Source organism: Podarcis vaucheri, assembly GCF_965113315.1.
Source record: "Podarcis vaucheri genome assembly, chromosome: 11".
Classification (NCBI taxonomy): Eukaryota; Metazoa; Chordata; class Lepidosauria; order Squamata; family Lacertidae; genus Podarcis; species Podarcis vaucheri.
The window spans coordinates 47,732,122-47,758,803 of NC_138749.1; the positions used below are offsets into that span (position 1 = coordinate 47,732,122).

Genomic DNA, 26,682 nt, shown 5'->3' on the forward strand with positions numbered 1-26,682 from the left:
GTCTCCGTCTACCACAGCACACATCAAATTGCCAAAGGAAGAAATGACAAATTACTGGACTGTTACACCAACAGGACGCATGAAAATAGAGTATTATATTTGGCAGTAACTCATCTGATTTATGTAGATGCTTCGACTACATAGTGTGAAACATGGAGTTCACCACCATATTCCTACTGTGGAGAAGTTGCCTATGACCATATCGGGCTTCCTGCTGCTTATTCACTCCAGGAACTTGCATGTTGCTTACTTTGTTCTTGGGTAGGAGCAGATCTGTCATGAAGTCTCTACCTCCTTCCTGGAATGCCTGCAGCTAGTCAAACCTGAAGAGCTTTGTGTGTTCTCTTATAACTCCAAAACACCCAAAAGACAACTGAAAGATGGCCTGGAAGCTGATAATAGTGGATTACCAAGGAATGAGGACTTTCAATGACTACCAGGAAGTAACTGATACTAGAAAAGACTGTAAGATGGTTCTTTTCCAGATAGCTATTGAATGCAATGTTTCATTCCAATGACTTCTTATGTTTCGGTCATATTTCAATGTGATTTTATTGATGTATTTTTTACATTTGATTTGTAAAAAGCAGGATATTAATTACAGTAATAAATAAAGGGTTTGGTTTTTTTGAACATCATTAAATAAATTTACATGCAGCCAGTACTTTTCTTCTAGAAGAAATGATGCCCGTGCTGTGTATCCTTGAGTACTCCTAGGGGAAAACGCTGCATGCATGCAGTGATATATCTCATTCAGGTAATCCCAGTACCAGGGTGGCATATGTTTTTCATCCTGAGGGCCATGTTCCATCTGAGGCAACCTTCCAGAGGCCACATGGGAGAAGCAACCCTTCAAGTATCCCAATTTTTCTGGAAAATCCTGGAATTACAGAAGCCATCCCAGCTTGATTTAATCCCACAGTGCCCTGTTTTCCCCCTCCAGTGCCGCCGCCACTGAGCTTGGGCTGGTGCTTGCAGCCAGCGCTGACACTTGCAGTGTTGCTGTGCTCTTGCAAGAGTCAGCTGGCTCCTGCGAGAGTACAGCACCAAGATATGCACATCCCCATTTTAATCAGAGCGATGTTGGAGGGGATGGGGTGGCGCCAGAAGCAAAAGTGAGCAAAGCAAGAAATGAGTTTTTTAATCTTTTTAAAGTTGGCTAATTTCCACTGCGGGAAGCAGTGGAAGACAGAAGTGCCTGGCGTGCTCTGGTCCATGGGGTCATGAAGAGTCGGACACGACTAAACGACTAAACAACAATTTCTATTCTGCAACACACACAAACCCTTGACCAAGGACACATTGCAGCTATGCAAAAATGCTCAAGGGCTCTGAAGAACAAGGCCACTCAGGGATGTGGCCTGAATAAAGAGGTGTGACTGGGAGTGGGTGTGGCCTTTGGAGAGTTCTAAGTCCAGATAGGGAGACCGGTATGGCTTCATTTGACTCCCTGATCTCAGGTTTCCAAACCCTGGCCTCTGCCAAAACAATAAATTTTGATCAAGACCAGGAGGATACTTCCTCATTATTTTACCTATCAGATTTTTTGACAGCCCAGTAGTAATTAGAGCAGTAATTTCTATACTGCGCAAAATGCACACCCTCCGTGTTTCATCCTCCTCTTCTTTCTTTGGAGCATTTAACAATTGGATGTTTGGGGCACTTATGATTTTCAATTTTGTATTCCTCACTAAACCCTGAACTAAGAATCTCTGCCCATCACTTAACAAATGGACTTCTAGTGTGGACTGTTATTAGCATTTTAATAGAGCTCTTTAGGGAGAAGCAACTTGGCCTCTTCTGGCAATGGAGGAAAATAATAATTGAAAAATATGCAGGGGAAAATATTCTTTTGCTGTTGCGTAAAGAGAAATTGTGGGTTGACTTACAGTGCTGAAAGTGCCTGTTAGAAAGGAACTGAAGTAGAGAGAACCATATATATGTAAATGCTGATGACATCCCAGGCTCAGGAAAATGTACTTTTATCAAGAGGGTGCATTTTAATGAAGAGTTAATATGCAATTGAAGGGAGGAAGAAAGGAATTATTGGCCTGCTTCTTATCTCACTGATATAATAGTACAACAGGAGCAATTCAATGAATGAAGGAAATTAAATTACGGCGGACAGGAATTGGAAGGTGTGTTAGCTTCAAACCTATTGGGAACATATAGACTAGAAGTAGGACTTTGTTTTTCAAAGACATCTTCATAGATGATCCAATAGGAACTATCACATTCTAAGGCATATTATGAGAGTGAAAAAAACATTTGGAAATGTGTATTTTAAGATAAATATGTTTTTAAATTATGAATTTTCATGCTGCTTTTTTAAAAAAGAAAGTATCTCTGATTTATGAAAAAAAATGGGACAGAATAGATTTATTAATGAACACATGGTAAAATGGTTAGTAAATACATTTTTATTCCAGCAAGCTGCAGGGTTGCTAAGGTTGTTTTAACCTGTAAGCACTGCCATTGTTCCTTTTAAATGGGATTTTAATGCGAATTTCTATTGCTAACATCTTTGTAATTTAATATATTTGTTGTACTGGGATTTTAAATTGTTCTAAGCTGCCCTGAGTGGTGCATGGGCACTAGAAGGGTGGAATGGTGTGTGGGGGGTAGATTAAAGTAAAGTCACATGGATTGAAGATAGAGTAATATGTCCATCACTTAGTCTATCACATCCACATTTGGAATTGTAAAGTAATCATGATGTTACCTTTCATCAGTCAATTATGTCATGTGTGCCAAAACCCCAAAGCAACTTCTGGTACACTGCACAATGGAGGACTCTGATGTGGATAGTGATCAAGCTACTTCCTGGGTGAGGGACCAGAAAACAAAGCCTCAGCACCATCTTCTGACTCAGGAGATGCGTCCCTTGGATACCTTGGTCTTTGCAGCCTAACAGAAGTCCAAGACAACAGAATAAGGTTGTGGTCCTTTATTCACCCAGCTAGCCGGCTCCACCAGTGAGTTGGAGTCTACCACACTTCAGGTCTTCCTAGTCGACATAAGGCTTTCAGTTGGTTCTAGCTCTCTGCAAAAACACCTGTAGATGCCTCGGGAGGAGAATGCTGCAGTCAACTGGGCATCTTGGAGCTGTCCATGGTCCTGTTTCTGCCCACTCTCTTCTCAGTCCTCCCTTGGGCCATATGCTGTCTGCTTGCCCTGCAAGACTGAAGCACCCATTGAAGGGGGCAAGCAAGAGCTATTCCATTCAGTTTTATTTAGTTCAATTCCATTCTAGGCACGATGTGCTTATGAACTGGAAACTATTCATAGGAGAGCTTCCAAGATGATAAGAAGATCCAGAATAATCAAATATTTACAGGGAGGAAAAGTTTACCCTATTCACTGAAGACAAGATGAGAATAAATTGGTTTAAAGAAAAGGAGACCTAGAATTAGGCTAAACAGTAAGAATAATTGCTGAGTAGTTCATCTCTGGGACAGATGTTATAGCTTTTACAAGAGTTGTGAGATCTCTTTTCTGGGAGGTTCTGAAGAAAAGTTTAGACCAGACTTCCTCAACCTGATGCCCTCCAGTTGTTTTGAACTACAATTCCCATAAGCCCAAGGCAGCATGTGGCAGAGGCTGGTGGGAGTTGTAGTCTACAACAGCTGGAGGGCACCAACAAAGGATCAGTTAGACAATCATTGATTGAGAAGGTTATATGTATAGGATTTTTGCTTTGAGGCAGGGGACTGGATAAAATGAGTTTTGCTTTGTCTGATCCCTGTGTGATCCAATTTCAGTATTTAAGTAGATCCTTTGTTTCCATGTTCCATAAGTATTTCTTCAGACCGTAATCCTATGACCATGCTGGTAATGAGTTGTGATCTTATTGGAGTGTATGCAATCAAGGCAGAATCTAGACTGATGCTGAATACAACAGAAGTTACTTTTAAGTAAAATGTTTTGGATCACAGTGCATTGCACTTAACCCTGAGTTTAAGATGGACCCAGACTTCTCAACAGCGGATTAACTTCTAGGTTCCATGACTTTAAGACAGACTGTGAAACTTTGCTCACCATGTATGTATTTTAATGCCATGGGGTTAGACAAATGAAAAGCTATTATAAAATAAATGTGAATAATTCATGGATGTGAGGATGTTGGTGTGAAAGAGAGACTCACCCCGTTACATAAATTATTGATCACAGATTATCTAGGCTGTGCTCATAGTGTATGAATGGAGACAGCACACAGGAGAATAAAATAATAGTATGATTTGCGTAGGACTCTGATCAAGCATCTTTTAGTGGCTGTGATACCATCACCATTGAGCATCGGTATGTAGCTCTGTAAGAAAGCACTACTTGTTTCTGAAGCATAAGAGATCTGAGGCTGGCTGGGGGGGGGGGGGTTCAGCAAAGGATAGCAACAGCAGGCAGAGAAGAGTCCAGCGCCCCCAGAACTATATAAGGCTGAAAGTTCTTTTTAAAAAACAAGCAAACCCTAAGAAATCATGTTGAATGACTCATTACCTCATTGCTCTGTTTGCAGGCTTGGTAGCACCATGACTAGTGTTTATTCTTTTCAAGCACGCTCTATTTTTTATCATTGTTATGGATTGCTGTTATTGCATAATCAATCATGACTGGGGCTCAGTTGAAAGGATGAGTGATTTTTGATAACAAGTTCATCAGCACAGAGAGGTGCCATCTTGCAGCAATCTTTCATACATTGCTGTGAAAGGAATGTGAATATTTGCTTATTCAAGAAATATTGTCCTGCAGAGACTTCATTTGTCACCTAGGATCACAGATTCAACCAGTCCAGGAAGTTTTGCTTTCACTCTAAATCAGTTCGGTTAGTTCTCAGTGAAGTCAGCACATGGCTATATCTTAGTGACTATGTAGCATTGTGACATCACTACCTGCTCCCTGATTGGCTGGGAACATGCAGTGAAGGGAAAAGACAGGGGAGGATCAGCCTCAGCTGATGACAGAACCTGCAAACAGGCCAAAGAAGAACAACCGTTCTGAGAAGCCAGATTTGTTGGAGGCAACATTTTACCCTTCCAGAAAGCACTTTTTCTGTGCTCGAAATCTGAACAGTAGAATATTTGGCCGAGCCCTAATTATAACTGTTGCTTACAATTCTTGTTATGGCTTTTGTTTCATGTTGAGCCAAAAAAAAAGTAGCATGATTGATGACAAAGCAGGACTTTTCCAGGAAAAACAAAGCAAAACCTGAAAAGCAAAATAAATGAGAAAGGACTGGACAAAAAAGAAAGGAGGAAAAAGGTAATAACTGACATAAAAAATGTGCTTCTGTTCTCATTGGACCCAGTTGTAAAAAACCAAGCAACCTAAAATCAATAAGAAAAGTATGAGTCCTTGAAGGACCTTTAATATAGGCTGCATTTCCAATTATCTTTAAGGTTCAGCAGTAGTTTACTCCCACACTAATACTGCAGAAAAGTGCTTTGCTTTGGTATTAGTGAGGACAAATTACTGCTGTGCGAGAGGGAGGCTGAAGGGTTTGTTTCTTCCCCACTGACCCATTGTCAGGAGTGCATGCAGGAGCCAGGCCCTGTGACTGAGTTTGGCCTGGAAAGGCAAGGCACAGCCGCTCAGGTGAGGCTTGACAGAAGACTCTGAGCACCTGATGGCAAGGGCCAGGAGGGGTATATAAGACCAGCATTTCCCTCTGGCTCTTTGCCAGAGCAGCAACATGCTACCCACCTAGCTGTGCTTCAGCTTCCTGACTGCTGGTATCCTTATTCCTGGACCCTTGGCTTCCTGACTCCTGGTTTCCTGACTCTTGGACCCTTGGCTTCCTGACTTGTGGACTCTAGACTTCCTGGCCCCTAGACTGCTGATTCCTGCTTCCCGACCTCTACCCCGGTCCTGACGTACCAAGCCAGGACTCCGACTGCCCATAACCTGGACCGTGACACCCTTTCCCTATGAGAGTCTTTCCTGCCTATTGGAGAAAAGGCACTCAGGGTGTCCTTAGGTTGCAAGTCAGCCTGCATAGGATAGAATGCATGACATTGCTATGCATCTCATTGCTCTATTCCCCAAATGCTAGAATCATGGGTAGCTTGAAGTTGTAGAAACATATTTGAAATGCTTCACAGAGCACTCTACCGTGAGATGTATAATTGCATTGGAAGTACAGGGCTCGTCTCAGGAGTTCTCCATGTGTGTAACCAAGGGGAAGAGAGGGCAGTGAGACCACATCTACTAGCCCTGATGTCGGCACATCTGTCATGCGCCAAATACAACATTGGACAGTGTGTGTGTGTGTTATGTACATGCAGCTGCACACAGATAAGATCTGCACTCCAAGGGGAGCCATGTGCCATCAGGATAGCTGCTAGCATGGAGAACCTCCATGCATACAACTGTATGAGCACCAACCATCTTGCCAATGTTCTGTTCAATGCACGTCTATCACAGACCCTCCAAATGTCCCTGTTTTACAGGGACACCCCTGATTTAGAGAAGCCGTCCTGATTTCAGATTTGATCCCAGAATGTCCTGCTTATCCTTAAAAAGGTAAAGGTAAAGGGACCCCTGACCATTAGGTCCAGTTGTGACCGACTGGGGTTGCGGCACTCATCTCGCTTTATTGGCCGAGGGAGCCAGCGTACAACTTCCGGGTCATGTGGCCAGCATGACTAAGCCACTTCTGGCAAATTAGGACGTCCCTATTTTCATTGGAGAAATGTTGAAGGGTATGGAGTTATTCAACCCCTGTGCCAAGGAGATAAATAATTATACAACCTTCAGAAGACATCCAAAGGCAGCCCTGTGCAGTGGTACCTCGGGTTACAGACGCTTCAGGTTACAGACTCTTCAGGTTACAGACTCCACTAACCCAGAAATAGTAACTCAGGTTAAGAACTTTACTTCAGGATGAGAACAGAAATTACACGGTGGCAGCAGGAGGCTCTATTAGCTAAAGTGGTACCTCAGGTTAAGAGCGGACCTCCGGAACGAATGAAGTTTTTAACCAGAGGTACCACTTGTTCTGAATGCTACTGTGTTGGGACTTGCTGGTACTACTTTGCTAAAATCAGCACAGATCCATTTTTGATGCCTGGTTGCAATTACAATTCTTCCCTCGCTTTCCTCCCTTTCCACAACCTTGAGTGTAGCTCCCGATCTGAAAAGCTTTAAATTAAAAAAAACAAACACGGACCTACGAACTAACTGGAATAATTAGTGATGTAATTAAAGAGCTGAATTACAGTCTGTTGTTCTTGGAGTAAGATGAGCAGATGGCATATGTGCTAAAAAGCAAATTTTAGCAAAATGAGATGCCTAATTTGTTCTCTGCTTAATGGCACTGCTTATTGAAAATATAAAATCCATGGATTAGGTATCAACAGGATTTGAGTGATTTTGCTGTACACCTGTATTTCACCTTGTGATTAGTCCTGTTTGAAAATGCTGCCTGAGTTGGAGGTGTACGATGACCAAACCACTCTTTAAAACCTTATAAATAAGTAAGGGCTTTTGGAGACACCTGGGGATGTAATGTAATGCAATAATAATGTGCTATAATCATTGCTTCATAGCAAAGAAAAGCTTATAGGCATGTAAACAACCATAATTTTGCTTCTGTCTTAAACATATCAGAGTTTCTAGAACGTAGTGAAAAACAGTGAACAAAAATGTATACCATAATTTTTATTTTAAAATCTTCATCTTTCAAGGAGCTGCAAGGCTCTCTGTTTATTTTGATTTGGTTTGGGTTTGGGTTTTTTTGCTGATATAGACTGAACAAGGCCACCTCTCTGGAAATTCTAGGAAGCAGACCATACATGACCTAATGAAATTGTATACTTTTTATTATTATTTTGGTAATTGCAAGAGTTCATTTTAAGTGACAATCCTATACCTACTTACCTGGGAGTAAGCTCCATGGAACCTCATGAGGCTTACTTCTGAGCAGACTTGCACAGCCTTGTGCTGTTAGTAGTATCTGAAGTATGGAGCTTTGTAATAGTAAATCCAGACATGCAGCTAACAAAAGCAGGGACTGTTGCATTGTAAATATTTTCTTGCCTTGCTAAAATCTACTTTTATAAGAAGATGCTTGTATAAAGAAATATACTAGAAGTTCCTATTACCTGATTGTGTCAGCTACTTTGTGGAGCACGGGGGGGGGGGGAGCCGAAACCATAAGTTTCAAATATCTAAGTAAGAGTAAAATACAATACCACATGGTGAATGATGATGTACACTGAGAAAGATGGCCATTCCTCTAGGAATTGCATTGTGTGGAGGACCTTCTAGAAAAACAAGGACCCACTTAAATCCGAAATTGACAATAAGGTATGTCTTAAATCTCAAGAATGATTTTTATTTGGTTTTACAAATTCATTCACACTCAAAATCACTAGTATTAAAAATTACACAAGATTCTTCCAAATCTCTAGACTTCCCTCTTCCCCTCGGGTTCTTTAGTTAAACTTTTCAACTGCAAGTCCTCCGAGTTTTTCATTCCTCCATTGTATCCAAAGTCTGTGTAACATTACAAGAGTTATTTAAGACCTGCCAAGAGTTCAAGTGTTTACAGTGGTCTGTCAAATATACATTTCTCCCATTCTTTCTTGAAGTTTTGATCCTCCTGGTTTCTGATTTTCCCAGTCATTCTTGCCATCTCTGCACAGTCCATTAGTTTAGTCTGCCAGTCCACTCTGGTAGGGACCTTGTCGTCTTTCCAACTCTGAGCAAGCAGCATCCTTGCAGCTGTTGTAGCATACATAAACAGTCAGGTATGTCTTAAATCTCATTCTGGTTCCCACTACTTCTTAACTGTTCATCCTTACTCTGGTTTCTCTTCAGATCATATAAACCTATTTGCATCATCACCTTCTCATTTGCTCCTGAAACAGATCCTACATTAACTCTCTCCAAACCCAATATTTCCTTTGTGACCAGCAAGGACCTTCCAGTGTACTATTATCCTTTGTTTCTGTTCTCCTCATTTCTTTTTTCTTTTTTTTAATATATATTTTTATTAAAGATTTCTTGGTTTACAAAAGTACGTGCAATGTCTCTTTTTTTCAAGTTACATTTTCTACAGGTCAGTTTCATTTGTCAAGACATTAGTGTTACGTTAGGAAGAAAAGGGGGAAACAGGGAGAAAGAGGAGAGTGGCAAGTGGTGAGTGGAGGCAATACTTGTATTCTACTTAGTGTATGTGTGGGGGTTTGTGTCAGCGTGACTTGTGTGGGTTCTCTTTACTATTCACTTGTTGTATTTCTTTGGTGGTGAGAGAGGTTGGGGTTGGTCTAGGGTGTGGTTGGTTGTCTTTGATTGGCTGTGGTGAGCTTTGTTTTCGGGTGGGTGGGTCTGTGTGTTTTTTTGGATCAGGTTAGCAGATTGATTCGAATGCTCTTGGAGGGTTCAATCATAGAATCATAGAATCATAGAGTTGGAATAGACCACAAGGGCCATCGAGTCCAACCCCCTGCCAAGCAGGAAACACCATCAGAGCACTCCTGACATATGGTTGACATATGGGTTCTTCTTTTTGTCTTGCTGGGCTGTGCATGTGATAAAGGGTAACCATATTGAGGTGAAGGTTTCTTCTTCTATTTGTCCCCATGTCAGTTTCAGTTTGTTGGTTAGTTTTTCTAATAAGGCTGTTTCCCATACTACAGTGGTACCTCAGGTTACAGACGCTTCAGGTTACAGACGCCGCTAACCCAGAAATAGTACCTTGGGTTAAAAACTTTGCTTCAGGATGAGAACAGAAATTGTGCAGTGGCGGCGCGGCGGCAGCAGGAGGCCCCACTAGCTAAAGTGGTACCTCAGGTTAAGAACAGTTTCAGGTTAAGAACGGACCTCCAGAATGAATTAAGTTCTTAACCCAAGGTGCCACTGTATTTGATATCATTGATCTATGCTTACTCCTGACAGGCCCCTCCAGTATAAGGTTACCAGACATCCCCATTTCCTGGGCACAGTCCCCGGATTTACAAAACAGTCCCCTGACAAAATCTATCTGTTTAGTAGGAAGTTGAAAAGTGTCCCCGGATTCATTGAAAAAAATCTGGTAACCTTACTCCAGTAGACGTAATCAAAAAAACAATGGGAGGATGACATGGGCTATGAGATTAATCCTCACTCATTTCTGATGCCAGCATCAGGCCCAGTGCTTGCCCGCTTCTTTTCTCTATAAACCTGACTGATAAATTCAGAACCATGTTCCCAGTCATTATTCAAAAGTAATGACCCTGAAAAATGTGGTGTTTTACTGAGTTGATAGCAAACATCTTACTTTTAGAGAAGGGAATAAGTGATTCAGAAAATAAAATACACGAACATATCACCAGGACCATCTCGTCCCATTTCGTGTTGTTAATAAAAGTTAATCATGGTTTAAAATCTGATACATATTCTGATCAAGTTGCAAGTCTCATTTTAACGGCTTGGCAGGATCTAAGAGTTTTATTTCCTGGTGCCTCTAAGTGCTATATAATTATATACAAAGCATTCATGTCCATTGCTGGCTTCTAATGACAAGAGAAAAACATCTAAATAATAAGAAAGGAAGCTTGCACACTGTGCGTTGTCAAATTAAAAGCATGGTTAGCTGCTGCCTAATAGCAAACCTTTATCCTTTAAGGTGGTGTGTGCTTTTAATTCCATTGGTACAACGGGGACACAGTAGCAGACTTCTTGTGTTCAAAATTGAAAGTTTTGAAAACTGCGGGACTTAACAGCACAATGTGAACCAGGTCTACTCAAAAGTCCTATTGAATTCAATGGTGCTAGTGGCAGACTTTGGGGTCTTTGGTTGGACAGAGTTCTCAAAGCTACCAGCATGAGTTTGACCAGACTGCAGGAGGACAGGAAGACTGGAGTGTCTGGAACAGGTGAGGCTGCAGGTCCCTTATTTTAGCTTCTGGTCCCTTATTTTCAAGGCTGCTGGTCCCATATTTTCAAATCTGTAAGTTGACAGCTATGCAAGTGCTTTTGTGACATCACAAGAAACCCACAGCCAATGGCAACAGCTCCTGCTGACCTTGCAGTTCAAAAGCATGTCAAAGTGCAAGTAGATAAATAGGTACCACTGTGGCAGGAAGGTACACAACATTTCTGTGCACTGCTCTGGTTTCGCCAGAAGCAGCTTAGTCATGCTGGCCACATGACCCGGAAAAACTGTCTGCGGAGAAATGTCGGCTCCCTTGGCCAAGCGAGATGAGCACTGCAACCCCAGAGTCGTTCATGACTGGACTTTACTGTCAGGGGTCCTTTACCTTTACCTTTTTATAAAAAAAGATAATTAATGTTTAAATCTCATTGAAGTCATGGGACTTCCTTAAATGATCAGATATAAACCTCTTTATTTCAGCAGGACTTATGTGCATCTTACCTTCTCTGGATGGAACTTGAAGCATGGTAGAAAGAAGATGGTTTTTATGTATAGATCTCTGGTGTCTGCTGATCTTTGGGATCTGATGGCCTCCAGCCAACATTTCAGGGGTAGGATCGTGCTCTGAATCCTATACTTTCAACGGGAGAGGTTTATTATTTATTATTTTATTTATATACCACCTAATTAGAATTGCCTCTACACAGTGTTCAAATAACTCAGTACAAAATATAAAAATCAGAACTGTAAAATCAGAATTCAGGTAAGATGTTTGCCGGATTTTTTTTTTAAAAAAAACCCCTCAAGGCATGGAAGAGGGCCTGTTCGATCTCAATGGAAAGACAGTTCTGGAAAATTGGGCTAACAATGCTGAACAAACAATTCATTGTGGATATGATGTTTTATTGTGCTTTCAGTTCTGTTGGGAGCTGCCCAGAGTGGCTGGGGAAACCTAGCCAGATGAGCAGAGTATAAATTATTATTATTATTATTATTATTAGCCATGGGAGACCACTAACTCATACCCTCCAACATTTATCTGATGAAAATAGGGACAGCCCATTCCGTAATGATAATTTTACTATTTACACATCTTACTGGGTTGTCCCAGCCACCCAGGGCAGCTTCCAACACATATAAAAACATAATAAAACTTATACAAAATATAAGATTCCCTGACTTCCTGATCCCTTTCATACAGTTGGGTATCAAGTTGACTAGTTCCAAACACACACATTATAACTTTTGGTACTCTAAAGACTAACAGATTTATTATGACACGAGATTTCATTGAGTAAAGCCCATGACATCTGATGTAGAGTTTGGGCTTATTTTCAAAGCCCCACATTTTCCCTCTCGCCTGTAAATATTGATATCTACACTTCACACTGTTAGTCCCACTGCATTTAATAGACAAAGACAGATAAACTTTAAGAATCAGCTACTGCGACAGTGATGATACCAACATAGGCACACTGGATAATCCTTTTCATCTCACATGTTGTCAAAAAAAAAGGTGGGTGCATTATTAGGCTGATCTGTTATCGGGCCTTGATAAGGACCAGCCTTCTATCAACTGTGAAAACACAGTGATAAAACCATACTACAAGCCTATGATTCACCATTATTATGTCGGAAATTACAAAAAAAAAAAAAAAAAGGAAAATGGCATAGGAAGTTAGAAATCCATCCTCTGGCTGCGTTTGACATTTCCAATTTAAAGAAAATGTCTTTTGTCTGAAATGGAAAGTATGATGATGTATTTAATCTGTACATCTTTTGGAGAGATATAAGGATGAAAAAAAACCCCAGAAACTCCTTTGCTAGCTTTCCTCTGATTCCTTGGAATAAGCAATGTGAAAAACTAGATACTAACTGTACAATAAAACGTATATCCCACACTTCATCACAAGTAATCCCAGAGTGGGTCACAAAGTTGTTTTTTTTTTTTAATATAATAGCCAATAAAGTCAAAATACAAAAGTACAATGTAGTCACTAATACAAACATTAAATATAATACAAATAGCACAGCCATGTTGCCCAATGTCCAGCATGCCCTTACACCATCAATTCATGAAGCCTAGTAGAAGAGGATGCTATTTAGTTGGTGCTGATTGATGGACAATGAAGGTGCCCATCAAAGCTGATCAGACAGTATGTTCCACAGCTGAGATGCTATTGCTGACAAGGCCCTCTGGCAAATTTTAAATTCCTTGCTTTCAGCCAAGAAAACAGTCTCAGTTCTACCTACCTCAAGGCCTGAAGTCTCCGCAGCTGACCTCAAATATTTCTTCTGGCCTATTGTTACACAGAAATTTGGGGGTCACAGAAACATAAGACACAGCCCTAGTTTCTCTCTCTCAATTAATTTACAATCACTTACCGGTATATTTAATCTTAACCACCTTTCTACTGTCCATTAACCTAGTTAGGGAGAAATGACAAAATGGCAAATTATTCTCAATACTGAAAATTGTATTGTTGTCAATATCAAAACATTAGAAAGTAGATGGATGGGGGTTTTTTCCACCTGTAAAAGAATTAAAAACTACCAACTTTCTGGATTTGTTACAAATAGAATAGCCTGTTTGAAAGATCAACACCGGCAAAAATTGAATTGCCGTAATAGTTCTTTAATAGCCACATTTGAGCATTTGGTAACACATTGCTTTCCTCTGGAACAGCAACCTTAAATGCTGTAATTTATTATAACTTAACCACAGTGATATTTTTGCTAACCTTTCCAAGTATCCAAGAGTTCAAGGAACAGCAGTGCTGGATGCTGTGCTATCCTGCCCGATACATGTTATTGCAGCTCAGTCCGCCAAAGCTTCCTGTGCAAATTGTAGCTGGACCATGTAAGTGATTTGTAAGGTTCTGAAATCCCCCAGTATATTACTACATAAACTTTAATGGTAAATGAAATGCCTAGATAATAGGAGCCATGATAAAATGGTATGTAATCTGTTAATACAAAGGAATTAGGAGTCACAGGGAAAAATACAGCTACATGTTTGCCAGAAGTAGCTTATCAGAATTGAAGATTAAAGTTGAAATCCCTGTGGGGCAGCTTATGGTGTGAAAATCCTATTTTTGCTTTACAAATCATGCCTCTCAGTCAAATATTATCCATGCATTCAAGAAACGAATCCGGTGCCCAGTACAAGTGCAGGACTTTTCAGCACTGATTTCAGGAAAGCCTCTATTTTCCATCTGTTGGTAACCTTTCAGCAGACAAGTTTAATATGACTCTATGCTCCATGGAAGCTGCCCTGAGAATAAAAAAAATCAGAAGGAGAAGAGAAAGACTAATTGCCAAAGCCAGTTCAGTAAATGTAAAAGATGCTTGGCTGTACGACATGGTTTTCCCAGCACCATGCTCTGAAATATTTGAAAGACGATTTCTTTCACACAGATCCTCTTGTGTGTTAAGATAACAGGGGTGGCAGTTCAGCAGGGTGGCAGTTGGGGAGAGGAAATTCTCATTGGCAGCTCCTAAACTGTGGAATCCCCTCCTTGCAGAGGGGTGTGTCTCGCTCATTTCTTCTATAGCTTTTGATAACCTCTTTGACAGCTTAAGGACGCAGGTGGTGTTGTGGGTTAAACCACAGAGCCTAGAACTTGCCGATCAGAAGGTCTGCGGTTTGAATCCCTGCGACGGGATGAGCTCCTGTTGCTCAGTCCCTGCTCCTGCCAACCTAGCAGTTTGAAAGCCCATCAAAGTGCAAGTAGATAAATAGGTACCGCTCCGGTGGAAAGGTAAATGGCGTTTCCGTGCGCTGCTTAGTCATGCTGGCCACATGACCCAGGAAAGTTATACGCTGGCTCCCTTGGCCAATAAAACGAGATGAGCACCACAACCCCAGAGTCGGTCACAACTGGACCTAATGGTCAGGGATCCCTTTACTTTTACCATTACCTTGACAGCTTAGTTATGTTGTGGTTTTCAGGATGCACCCTATTCTTCTGATTGTAGATCATTTTAGCTAATATTAGTATTTAGTATTCTATTGTAAAAAATAAAGGTAAAGGACCCCTGAACAGCTAAGTGCACTCAAAGGCAACTATGGGGTGCAACGCTCATCTCGCTTCAGGCCAACAGAGCTGGTGCTTGTCCACAGACAGCTTTCCAGATCATGTGGCCAGCATGATTAAACCGCTACTGGTGCATGAAGGACCATGGCACAAGCCAGAGCACACAGAAATGCTATTTACCTTCCTGCCGCAGTGGTACCTATTTATCTACTTGCACTGGTGTGCTTTCGAGCTGCTAGCTCAGCAGGGACAGAGCAATGGGAGCTCACCCTGCCATGGGGATACAAACCGCCAACCTTCTGATCGGGAAGTCCAAGAGGCTCAGTGGTTCAAACTCAGCTCCACCCGTGTCCCCAGTAAACAGGCACACAGTCACTGATAGGTCCACCCACCAATGTGGGACCCAAAGCAATGAAGATGATGCCTCCCCAGCTGTTGCCATTGGCTGTGGGTTTCTTGTGATGTCACAAAAGCACTTGGCAACTGAGTGGATATAAAGGCAGGCCAAGGGGAAAACCCTTTTCTATTTCCAAGAGGACACACTTGGCAATGGATGTGACATTCAGCACTGTCCAGGTTTCTTCCACTTGGAGGAGGCAAAGTGCCAAATGGACGGAGGCAATCCTCAGGCAGTGGGATCTTTGGGAGCGATAATAAGGTAAGTTTTCTTGCCTGAAGGCTGCTGATATCCATGGTTGGAAGCTGGCGGATGTCTCATGATGGCCCTAACATTAACTTCTGGCACAATGGGACACTATGACAGAAAACAGAGCACATGGAAACACCATTTCCCTTTCCGCTGCAGAGGTATCCATTTACTTGCACTGGCAGGCTTTCAAACTGCAAGGTTGGCAGGAGCTGGGACAGAGCAACGGGCGCTCACCCCATCACTGGGATTCAAACTGCCGACCTTCCGATCGGCAAGCCCAAGAGGCTCAGTGGTTTAGACAACAGCACCAACTGCTCCTATTATTTACCTTTTACCTTTAGGTAAAGGTAAAGGTACCCCTGCCCGAACGGGCCAGTCTTGACAGACTCTGGGGTTTGTGCGCCCATCTCACATCTATAGGCCGGGGGCCAGCGCTGTCCGGAGACACTTCCGGGTCACGTGGCCAGCGTGACAAAGCTGCATCTGGCGAGCCAGCGCAGCACACGGAACGCCGTTTACCTTCCCGCTGGTAAGCGGTACCTATTTATCTACTTGCACCCGAGGGTGCTTTCGAACTGCTAGGTTGGCAGGCGCTGGGACCGAGCAGCGGGAGCGCGCCCCGCCGCGGGGATTCGAACCGCCGACCTTTCGATCGGCAAGCCCTAGGCGCTGAGGCTTTTACCCACAGCGCCACCCGTGTCCCTCCACCTTTTACCTTTATTCTATTGTAAATTATTCTAACTCATAAGTGAATAATCATAGAACTATAGAATACCAGTGTGAGGGGGTTCACTGAGTCAAAGCAGAGATACAGTAGCAAATCCCAGATTTATTTTCAGTCCCCTTCCTAATCATCCCTAGCACCAAATTTGCCATTTTCATAGCTGCTGCACATTGGTTCAATGTTTTCTTTGAGGAATCTGCCACTATCCCAATGTCTCTTTCCTGCCCAGTTCAAGCCCCATCAGTGCAGGTGTAATGTTAAGATTCTCCATGTGTACTATTTTGCATTTACTTACATTGAACTGTAGTTGCTGTTTTAAAGCATCGTCACACCATTTGGAGAGATTCTTTTGGAGCTTCTCAGAATAACTTTTTCATTTTTATCACCCTGAATATTTGGCTGTCATCAGCAAACCTGAACCCCTCACTGCTCACCCCCAATTGCTAGTTACAGTAGGTACACTCTATAATCTCACATTCTCATGACTGTAATGAGGAAAACCATATTAATATTAGCTCTGTAATTCACCCTGTCTGAAATGCAGGTTTCTGAATGGATTTCTAATGTAGTGAGTTAGATTCCCCTCCCCACCCCTTTTCCTTTGCTTATGCTACCCTGGGCCGCTAGGGAAAGGGAAAGGGACTCCTGACAATTAAGTCCAGCCGCGAACAACTCTGGGGTTGCGGTGCTCATCTTACTTTATAGGCTGCGGGAGCCAGCGTTTGCCCGCAGACAGCTTCCAGGTCATGTGGCCAGCATGACTGAGCCACTTCTGGCAAAACCAGAGCAGTGCACGGAAACACCGTTTACCTTCCCACCGGAGTGATACCTATTTATCTACTTGTACTGCGTGCTTTCTAACTGCTAGGTTGGCAGGAGCTGGGACCGAGCAACGGGAGCTCACTCCATCGTGGGGATTCAAACTGCTGACCTTTCAATCAGGAAGCCCAAGCGGCATAGTGTTTTAACCCACAGCGCCATCTGCATCCCTACTCTGGGCAGTTAGTAAACACCAAATCTAAGATCACATGAAGGAAACATGCTATATTTCGGTTACAAAAAGAATTGCCATTTGGTTTTCTATGCAATATTCCTTAACTGTAAGATTGCATGGGCAAAACAAAAACAAAAAACCAGACAATGAGAGCAGATGATTATTAAAACTGCCCTGTAGAATCAACATTTACAGAGTAGCGATAAAAATAGGCGACAAATGTAGGAGATGACATTTTCTTCCAGGTTATTTGGTTCAACATGATGGTGCTATATGCATAGAATCCACCCAAAACAATTCCCGCACAAGCCCCATTAATCTAAATATCAATGGAAAGGTATCTCTGAGCTTGCACAGGAGATGCTCATGGCAGATTGAGTTGCACATCATCAAACAACTTCTACTTTAGCTCATTATCTGCTGGATATGTGTTGCTTGTGTTTGTTTTATGAACTCCTCTCCATCCAGCTGGGTACGCAAAGAATAAGCTAGCGAGCCACAGAGAAACAGTGTCATGAAATCTCTTGTCGTCTTTTGAGTATGTGTGTCTTACTGAAATTTCTACCCAACTCCCAGATCCTGAATGCTGCACAGTATATTCCTTTTACAGTGTTCAAATGCAATTCTGGCTATATTTCTATTTAGAGCGATATTACGGAATTTCCATTTAAATGTTAATTTTTACATTATTTTCCACTTTCTATAAATGCCTTGGTGCCTTGGGGCAGTGCTTGGAAGGTTTATTTTTTAAAACAGAACTTATTCAGGTTCATCTCATACCAAAAGGAACTAGTTCCAATTAAATTTTGTACTTTTGCTAAACGAACTAGTTCAGCCCAAGTTCATCCAAAGGAACTTTTTCATTCATTAAAAGTTCATCATGTTACAAACTGCTGTGCTGAAGTAAATCAGAGGGCTCACACACAAGTAATAAGATGTCTAGAAGACAGGATGTCATCAAGTGAAGCTTTCCCCATAATTGCATTTTTCCTAGAAAAGGCTTGCCCTGTTTATTTTCTGCCTGCCCCATAGCTCTTAAAGGCACAAGATGTCATTGACTTTAGACCTGTCCCTGTGGTTCTCTCTGAAAACTGTTCCGATGGAAGAAAGCAAATCTCTTCAACAAGGAAGATGCAGGAAATGTCTCATTCTATCCCTCTGATAGCTTAGCAACAGTGATTAAGTGGCTAAGCATCCTTAGTAAAAGCAGCACCTCTGCAGCTGAACAATGAGCCATAGATTGTTGTCTCTATGTTTCGTTTTCAAACTTTATAGATGCCTGATTGAATTACATTCGAACTTAATTCACCTTTAGTTCACCCAATGATTATTGGAACTACTTCCACACCTACTAGCGAACTAGTTCAGTGAAGTTCATTTAGCTAATTTAGTTCATTCCAAGCATTGGCTTAGGGTAAACTTAGAGTGCTGGTCCCCATTTGAACACTGTCATCCAGCTGGGTCCTGTTTATTCCAGATGAGTCCAAGGGGAGGGATCGTAGCTCAGTGGCAGAACAGACATTTTGTGTGCAGTAAGGCCCAGGTTTTTTCCTTGGCATCTCCAGTTAAAATGATCAGGGGATCAACAGAAGTAGAGTTTCCAGTTCAAGGAAAGTAATAGTACCATTTTATTCTGCCTTGTTCTGACCACACCTGGAACACAATGTCCAATTCTGGGCACCAGTATTTAGGAAGGAGGGCAACAAAGATGATCAAGGGTCTAGAAGCCAAGCTTTATGAGGAACGGTTGAATGAGCTGGGTATTTTTGGCCTGGATAAGAGGAGACTGAGGGGAGATATGATAGCCATCTTCAAATATCTCAAAAGCTATCACGTGGAAGATGGAGTAAGCTTGTTTTCTCCTACTCTGGAGGGTAGGACTCAAACCAGTGGCTTCAAGTTACAAGACAGGAGATTCCAACTAAACGTAGGGGGGAAACATTCCGACAATAAAAACTGTTTGACAGTGGAACAGTCTCCCTCAGGAGGTTGTGGACTCTCCTTCCTTGGAGGTTTTTAAGCAGATGTTAGATAGTCATCTGTCATGGATGCTTTAGCTGAGATCCCTGCATTGCAGGGGGTTGGACTAGATGACTCTTGGGTCCCTTCCAACTCTATAATTCTATGGTTCTATGATGGGAAAGACCTTTGCCAATGATCCTGGAGAGCTGCAACCTATCAGTGCAGATGATTCTAGGCCAGATGAACAAATAGTGTGACCTGGTAAAAGCCAACTTTCTATTGTCCCATGACAATACAACCACCCAAGCCTGTAGTTTCCATTTTCAGTGTTCCTGACTGTGGCGTTCATACAGAGCCCCCGGTTGTCTCACGGACTATTGATCCATACACCACTAATCCGCTGCCACCAACCAGGTCCTCCCCTGTGAATCACTTAGTCTCAGTCAGGTTCTTAAGTTAACAAAGAAGAGTGTAGTTTATTGCAAACACAAATAAACTTGAACTGCATTCAAAACATTGTTATTGTTTACCTTCTTAGTCTTATTTCATTCTGTCCCTAACTCTTCTACCTCCCCTCACACAAGAACCAACTGCACTAACTGTCTCTCTAATTCCAACTGTCTGCCAACTGCTTTCCCAACTGCCTTTTTTCAACCAACCAACTACCAACCCAAACCTTGGGCTAAGCCCTTTTATAAACAGGTAAGCTCCATCTCTGGCTTTTCTATTCGTCTACCTATTAACTTTTTCTCTCCCCCTGCACAGACATTTTTAAAATAATGGGCAAACGGCACACTGACCTCCCCCCTTGTACACTTACATCAATTCAGGTCTTCCCTGGGAAGGTATAATCCATAACTCTAACTGACCATCAGTTGGAGTTGCTGTGGCTTATCACACTGCTACTGTTCTCACCTGGGAAGGGGCATCTCCTCCCAACCCTGTGTCCAACCTTGATGTCCCCAATCCTACTCAAATCCAGCATTTGGTGCCAATTGAATTCTGAGTACCCCTGATAAGTAATATGAAATCGAAATATGGAATAGACGGGAGGTTGGGTCTTTAGTGTTAAGACCAATATATGTTTTATTGTTTGTTAAGAAAATTATGTGTCTATGGTTATTCCTGTGTGTAATTTGGTATTTGTGGTTTTTTTTTCTTTTTTCTTGCTATATCATTAAAAAGTTTTAAAAATTAAAAAAAAGAAAAAAGAATTCTGAGTGCCCCTGGCTCTTCTATCAGAACTGTTTTGCACATACCTGTAGCAACTGTTCTGGCCGTAGGAAGGGACACAAACCCCAGAAAGTGGTGTCAGTCAGCAGTTTCTGAAACTTTAGCAAAATGTCATTAAAACAGCATGCTCTTTTATAAAGTAAGAACTGAAACATCGAAATGAGGTTGATAAAACTCAGACGCATTCTGCCTAATCCTGAAGGCCTGTTTATGACTGAAATGAAATGCATTACAGATTCCCCTCTCCTCTCTCCGTGGAAAAAACACATTCAAGTATGTTTTCAAAAAGTTTACCCATGTTGGGGAGACACAGCCCTCACTTCTGGAAGGCGAAAACTGCTTTGGAGAGAAGAAAGGAGGTGGGGAGCTTCCATTTTCTTCTAATCTCTATGAAGTGAAAATCTGTTACTTATTTGATTAGCTCCTGTTCAATGAACTGAACCCAGTGTTCAAAGAAATACATTTCTGAAAATGGCAGAGCAACTACATTCGGTTATAAAATATGCACAGGCTACAGAAACATTGGAATGATTGCACACTTCAATTCATTAGAATGGCTGCAACTTCTCAGCTTTGCCCCATCGACTCACTGAGGTGAACGGTAACATTACAGGATCCCATTTTGAAACCAGACGTGTGGAAAGCCAGAAGAAGTGTGTTTTCAAGGTTAGGGAAGAGAAAGTTATATGCATTTTTCTCCAGTTTTGACTGTGTGTCACAGTGTTCCAGTAAATCATCTTTGTTGCTGAATTACACAGAACTAGCTCCGCCCCCCTGCAGCTGCTAGTATAAATTCAAAGACTTTACAGCTCTGTGTTTGTGATTACTGAGGGTACAAATGAATGGAGAGGGATGGTGATCTCAGCCACGGATCTGACTTCTTGACCCATGTGCATTCCCATTCCCATTTGCACCGAGGTATGCACATGAATGTTTATAGCACTCCCATACTGTAATTTAAATGGGACGCGGGTGGTGCTGTGGGTTAAACCACAGAGCTTAGGGCTTGCCGATCAGAAGGTTGGTAGTTTGAATCCCCGTGACAGGGTGAGCTCCTGTTGTTTGGTCCCAGCTCCTTCCCACCTAGCAGTTCAAAAGCATGTCAAAGTGCAAGTAGATAAATAGGTACCACTCCGGCGGGAAGCTAAATGGCGTTTCCGCGCGCTGCTCTGGTTTGCCAGAAGCGGCTTAGTCATGCTGGCCACATGACCCAGAAGCTGTACGCTGGCTCCCTCGGCTCATAAAGCGAGATGAGCGCAGCAACCCCAGAGTCATCCGCAACTGGACCTAACGGTCAGGGATCCCTTACCTTTATCTGCGATTTATCTCTTGTAAAAATGACCCCTAAGAAAATTGGAGCCTGGGATGTTTCATTTTCCAGGGCTAGGTACAAGATCTCAACCTAGCCTTCCTCATTACACATACATTTGTATACTTGAAGATGTCCTGGACAGTGCTTGCATTTCTTGCCTTCACAACAAACAGGAGAGACAGGTCATTAACATTTCCACTGTACACATGAGACTAAGAGAGAATGGTCTATCCCTTAGGCAAGCCCAAGAGGCTCAGTGGTCTAGACCCCAGTGCCACCTGCTTTCCTATCATGCATTGAATCCACAGTGGAAGTAGGATTTGAGCCCAGGGCTACAATTCAGTAAATTTATGTGTCTACTAGGGGGAAAATAGGATACAATGATGGGATTGCAGTTGCCATACAGTGGTACCTCAGGTTACATACGCTTCAGGTTGCATACGCTTCAGGTTACAGACTCCGCTAACCCAGAAATAGTGCTTCAGGTTAAGAACTTTGCTTCAGGATGAGAACAGAAATCGTGCTCCGGCGGCGAGGCAGCAGTGGGAGGCCCCATTAGTTAAAATGGTGCTTCAGGTTAAGAACAGTTTCAGGTTAAGAATGGAGCTCTGGAACGAATTAAGTACTTAACCTGAGGTACCACTGTACTTCTAGAGCTGGATACATTGTAAATGGTGGTAATCTTTTGCAACATGCGGACTCAAGTCAACAGGGCTCAGATCTAAGATAAATTTAAGGAAATCCACAAAAGGAAAAGGTACTGCCTCCTCTTCTCCCTACAGCCATCTGCCCACCCCCGAGTCACTCCAGAAGTTTGAGGACCTTCCTGGACAATATAGGGTGGAAGACGATTCAATTTTGGATGATTCTTGCCTCCCCCAGCAGTCTGCAATGACCCTTTCTTTCCATGCTGTTTGAGACTTTCCTGAGCAGCTTTCGAGGGGTTGCAGGTGTGTGCAGGAAGCAGGAGGAGGTAATCTTTCACTCTGGGAACTTTCTTAAGCTAATTTATCTTAGGATCCAAGTCCATGGATATTAGTTATTTATTTAAATACTTTGAATCATTTCTGAACCACTTTCAAAAAAAAAATAATTCTCTAAGTGGTCTACACTATGTACAATATTTAAAAAATCCATTAAAACAAAAATACAGCCTAAAGTAAATAAAGCAACAGTATAATGAAAACATATAAAAGAAAAGAAATAGAGATTCAAGGGATCCATGCACATAAAACAGGGTCCAATGTTAATGGCTTGGGGGAATCTTGCACTTTCCAAGGTGTAGAATTTAAAGCTGAGACATGAAAAAAAGACCACAATTTTCTCCAACATTCTTTTTTTGTGACACCTGCCATTTCCGCCCTCTGCCCCAATGTCCTAGAACAAATGTAGGTCTGGAACATTGTGAAGGACACTGCAGTGGAAGCAAAATATAAAAAAGAGAGAAAGATTGGCAAATACCATTGCTAATGGTGAGAAACCATAGTTGGTCAATGTTTCCTCTTCCTGTAGAGAGTTGCTAAAATTCTCTCCACCACTTCAGTTTCCCTTCCCACAAATGGGGTGGATAATTTTTAGAAGTCTTTTGTGCCCAACCCTATTAGAAGCTGTGAGGCAAAAGCAGGCTATCTGTACAGGAAGAGGAATAAAAAGAGTATTGCTTATAGATGAACTAGTAATGAGTATCAGCACAAAAATGACAAACTTTTAAATATAGGGTTGCACTTGTTCTCAAAAAACAAAAAAATGCAGTTGGAATCTATTCCTAGACTGATCCCAAGTTATGGTGAGGAGCAATTATTTTGCATCTACTGACAATCCCCCACCCCCCACAATTAGTAGTCCAAAAACTGAGCCCCACATGCCAGCCATAAGCCCAAACTCTACCAATCCTGGGTGAATTAAAGACAATCCTCTTATAAAAATGGAAACCTATGAGCAATACTGAACACATTACTAGGCTTTTATGCTAGATTCCCAGAATTCAAATTATAGTTCTGGTGAGACTTCTGTGGTTGCATACCTGTTTTGTGGGAGCATCAATAAAAGTTCATATTTCCTGTGTGTGATGCAGGTTTTAATATCTTCCACTGAAGAATTACAGCTACATATAAACTGGTGATCCTTTGAGGGTACAAAAAGCCCCCAATTGTTCATCCTCAGGACTGCATATATGCTCCAGACAAATTAACTCATTTCCTGGAGTATTTTAACATTCCCTTCATGAGTTTTTAATTTTCTCACTAAAGTACGGAGAAAAATGCAATTGGCTGCAACATAGAGAGGGGGAAGATGGTATTCAGTTTCCTTCTGTACACAAAGGGAGGGGAAAACACCTATGTAACTGATCTTAATAAAAACAATGATAATCTAGTAGCTCTGGGTAAATTTAAGTAATATGAGATATCAAGGTATGATTATATGTCTTATTTGTTCTAAAGTGACTCGTAGTCATTAATAATCTTATTCTTCATGAATTTGCCCAATCCTCTTTACAGGACTGACCCACTCATGAGGCAGACTGAAGCAGCCACATCAGGAAGCAGAATTCCATGGGGCAGCACCGCCACATTTGCCCCATCCCTGCCACTGGGGTTGCACCATGGCAGTGGCTTTCAGCAAAATCTTATTGGAAGCCACTACAGACTCATGACCCTAGTAAGTGAGGCTTCAGTGCAGGTGGGGTGGGAGGAAGGCAGCAACACCTTCCTGTTTCACCTCTTAGCAGTGCTGGATTTATGTATAGGCTAAGTAGGCTGAAACCTAGGGTCTCTAAATCTAGGGGGCCTTGCCAGCCTGCCCGCTCCCCAGCAGGCAACCTCCCCTCTCCCAAAATTGCAAACCCAAGACTTCATGCGAGGGCAGGGCAACTCAGGCCTCTAAATCTATGGGGCCTCACCAGCCAGCCCGCTGCCCAGTGCCACAGTCTCCCCTATCCCAAAATTGCAAACCCAGGACTTCATGCAAGGGCAGGCCAACTCAGGCCCAGCAACTATGAGACTCAGGGCTAGCCAGTGGGGCCCAATTTGAAGCAGTGGGGCAGGTAACCAGCAGGGAATGCTTCAGCTCAGCCTTTGCACTGTTTATTAAACATCCCCTGCTGTGCAGATAATGGAGAAAGCTCATAAATTGTATCCCTGCTGACATCCTGGCCAACTCTATTACACTGGTGTAAACCCTGGTGCACCAGAAACCCAGAACAACCCAGAAAATCTGCTCATACGTCAGAGACTGATAAGACTTGTCAACCTGTTATTCCAAAGTCTCCCTAAATTATAAAGCTCCAAAATACAGGCCAAAAGAAAGCAGGTCTGGAAAGAGCAAGGCATACAATGGGCACCACTGGTGAAAAGGCCCTGCTCTGTGTAGCTCCTTCCCTGTCATTTGATAGGTTTCCCACTTGCCCTCCTTGACATGGAATGCTCTCTATTGGAGTCTCCAGGTTCAGTACAAAGACCATAAGAAGGGAGAGCTAATCAGAGGCAGCTACAGTTGCAAATGGCAACAAAATATCTGTGAAAGGAAGAGGAGCAGGTTTGCTCAAGTGTGTTGCAGGTAGAAATACTGTTTGTATTGAAGTGAGAGCAGTAGTTTACTTGCTCAAATTAACAAACAAGAAAGTTTTGAGAATTTAAATTCTAGATTAAAATTGATTACTTAATTGAGAAGGGGATTGGTAGAAAAACACTGGGGCCTAATTTGAATAGTAGAGTGCCTGGTATCTGGTGAGCAATCTCAACCTTTATTTCCACAATGTGGCTGCAGACCAAATCACCTGTCAGGAGAGTTATGAGATTCAGATGAGGGTCAGATGCTTTGACAATCCCAGCAAGTATATAAGAGGGAGACTGCCCTGGCTACCTCTTGGACAAATCCTTTTGGATACCCCCTCCCATTTTGTTAAAAATGATCTGATTCCATCCCATTGATTATTATGCTGGACCTATCTCTGGCATATACATATCAAGACTGGGTTCACCCTGTAGCATAATTAAAATATATCTGTATTGAGTTTGGTTGTCTGGCCCAGAGTTGTCCAGTCTCTCCTGAGGTATTCTTTCATGCTCTTCATCAGTTGCCACCAGAGTTTTTTTTCAGCCAGAGCTCACTGGAGCTCAGTTCTGGCACCTCTCAGGTGTGCACCACTGCCATTCTAAGAGAGAAAGTGTGAGCTCCAAAACTTTTTCTAGAAAAATAGCACTGGCTGCCACTATATAATGGCTGGAGTTGGTGCGAGTGGTGGGCAGTTGTGTGGCCTGTGATGGCTGCTTGATGTTGGTTTCCCAGTATGCTGTGTGTTAGTGTCAGTCATGTCTAGGAAAACAAATCATATATTACTCCTAGTGTGACTGGGGTGCAGTGGGGGACGGGAAGCAGCTCATTGTAAGAATTCTGTTCATGGAATATGCAAGACATATAATAGGATTTATCATTGCTTTTTTAATAGTATCGGGAAGAGTATTCTGAGTCCCACCACCTTCTGAGGTAAGGTGGGTTGTGACTGAAGACAGACCATTTTAGTTGTGGAAAGTTCTGGAATTTGTTCCTCAAGGAAGTTGCCACCCTTGTTTTCTTAATTTGCCCATGCTTTGGAGTATTTTTAAGCCTATTTATACTGACATTTTATACTACTGCGGTCTGATTTGTAGCAGGGTGGGTTGTTTCTTTAAAAGTATGTTATTCTATTTTAATTGTCTGAAAACTCTCAGGCTATGCACACACCATTTAAAGCACATTAAAAGCACACTCATACCCACAAAGGTTTCTGGGAACTGTAGTTCACACCACATAGTACCCCTTAACAAACTACCATTCCCGTGATTCTTTTAAAATTTAAATTAACATTCTTTGTCACATACAAAAAGCCAGCACATTGTAACGAAGAATTCTCAGTACTTCAGTGCTATCATGGTAAACAA

The 26,682-nt window shown here is 42.2% G+C and overlaps 3 long non-coding RNA genes across 4 annotated transcripts in view; 1 reads left to right on the plus strand and 2 right to left on the minus strand.

The window, feature by feature from the left end:
• Nucleotides 1-7,930: 7,930 nt before the first annotated feature.
• Nucleotides 7,931-11,487, minus strand: LOC309514522. Its single transcript, XR_014212041.1, has 2 exons — nt 11,354-11,487; nt 7,931-8,718 (listed from the first exon to the last, which is right to left on the minus strand). It is a non-coding gene; the product is annotated as an uncharacterized lncRNA (long non-coding RNA).
• Nucleotides 11,488-13,466: 1,979 nt separating this feature from the next.
• Nucleotides 13,467-19,829, minus strand: LOC309514516. Its single transcript, XR_014212034.1, has 2 exons — nt 19,749-19,829; nt 13,467-14,126 (listed from the first exon to the last, which is right to left on the minus strand). It is a non-coding gene; the product is annotated as an uncharacterized lncRNA (long non-coding RNA).
• The window catches only part of LOC309514510, a 58,183-nt gene continuing 51,319 nt past the window's right edge, over nt 19,819-26,682 (plus strand). For both annotated transcript variants that reach the window (XR_014212026.1, XR_014212027.1), the window contains exon 1: nt 19,819-19,920. This is a non-coding gene — a long non-coding RNA (uncharacterized lncRNA). The remainder of the gene's footprint in view (nt 19,921-26,682) is intronic.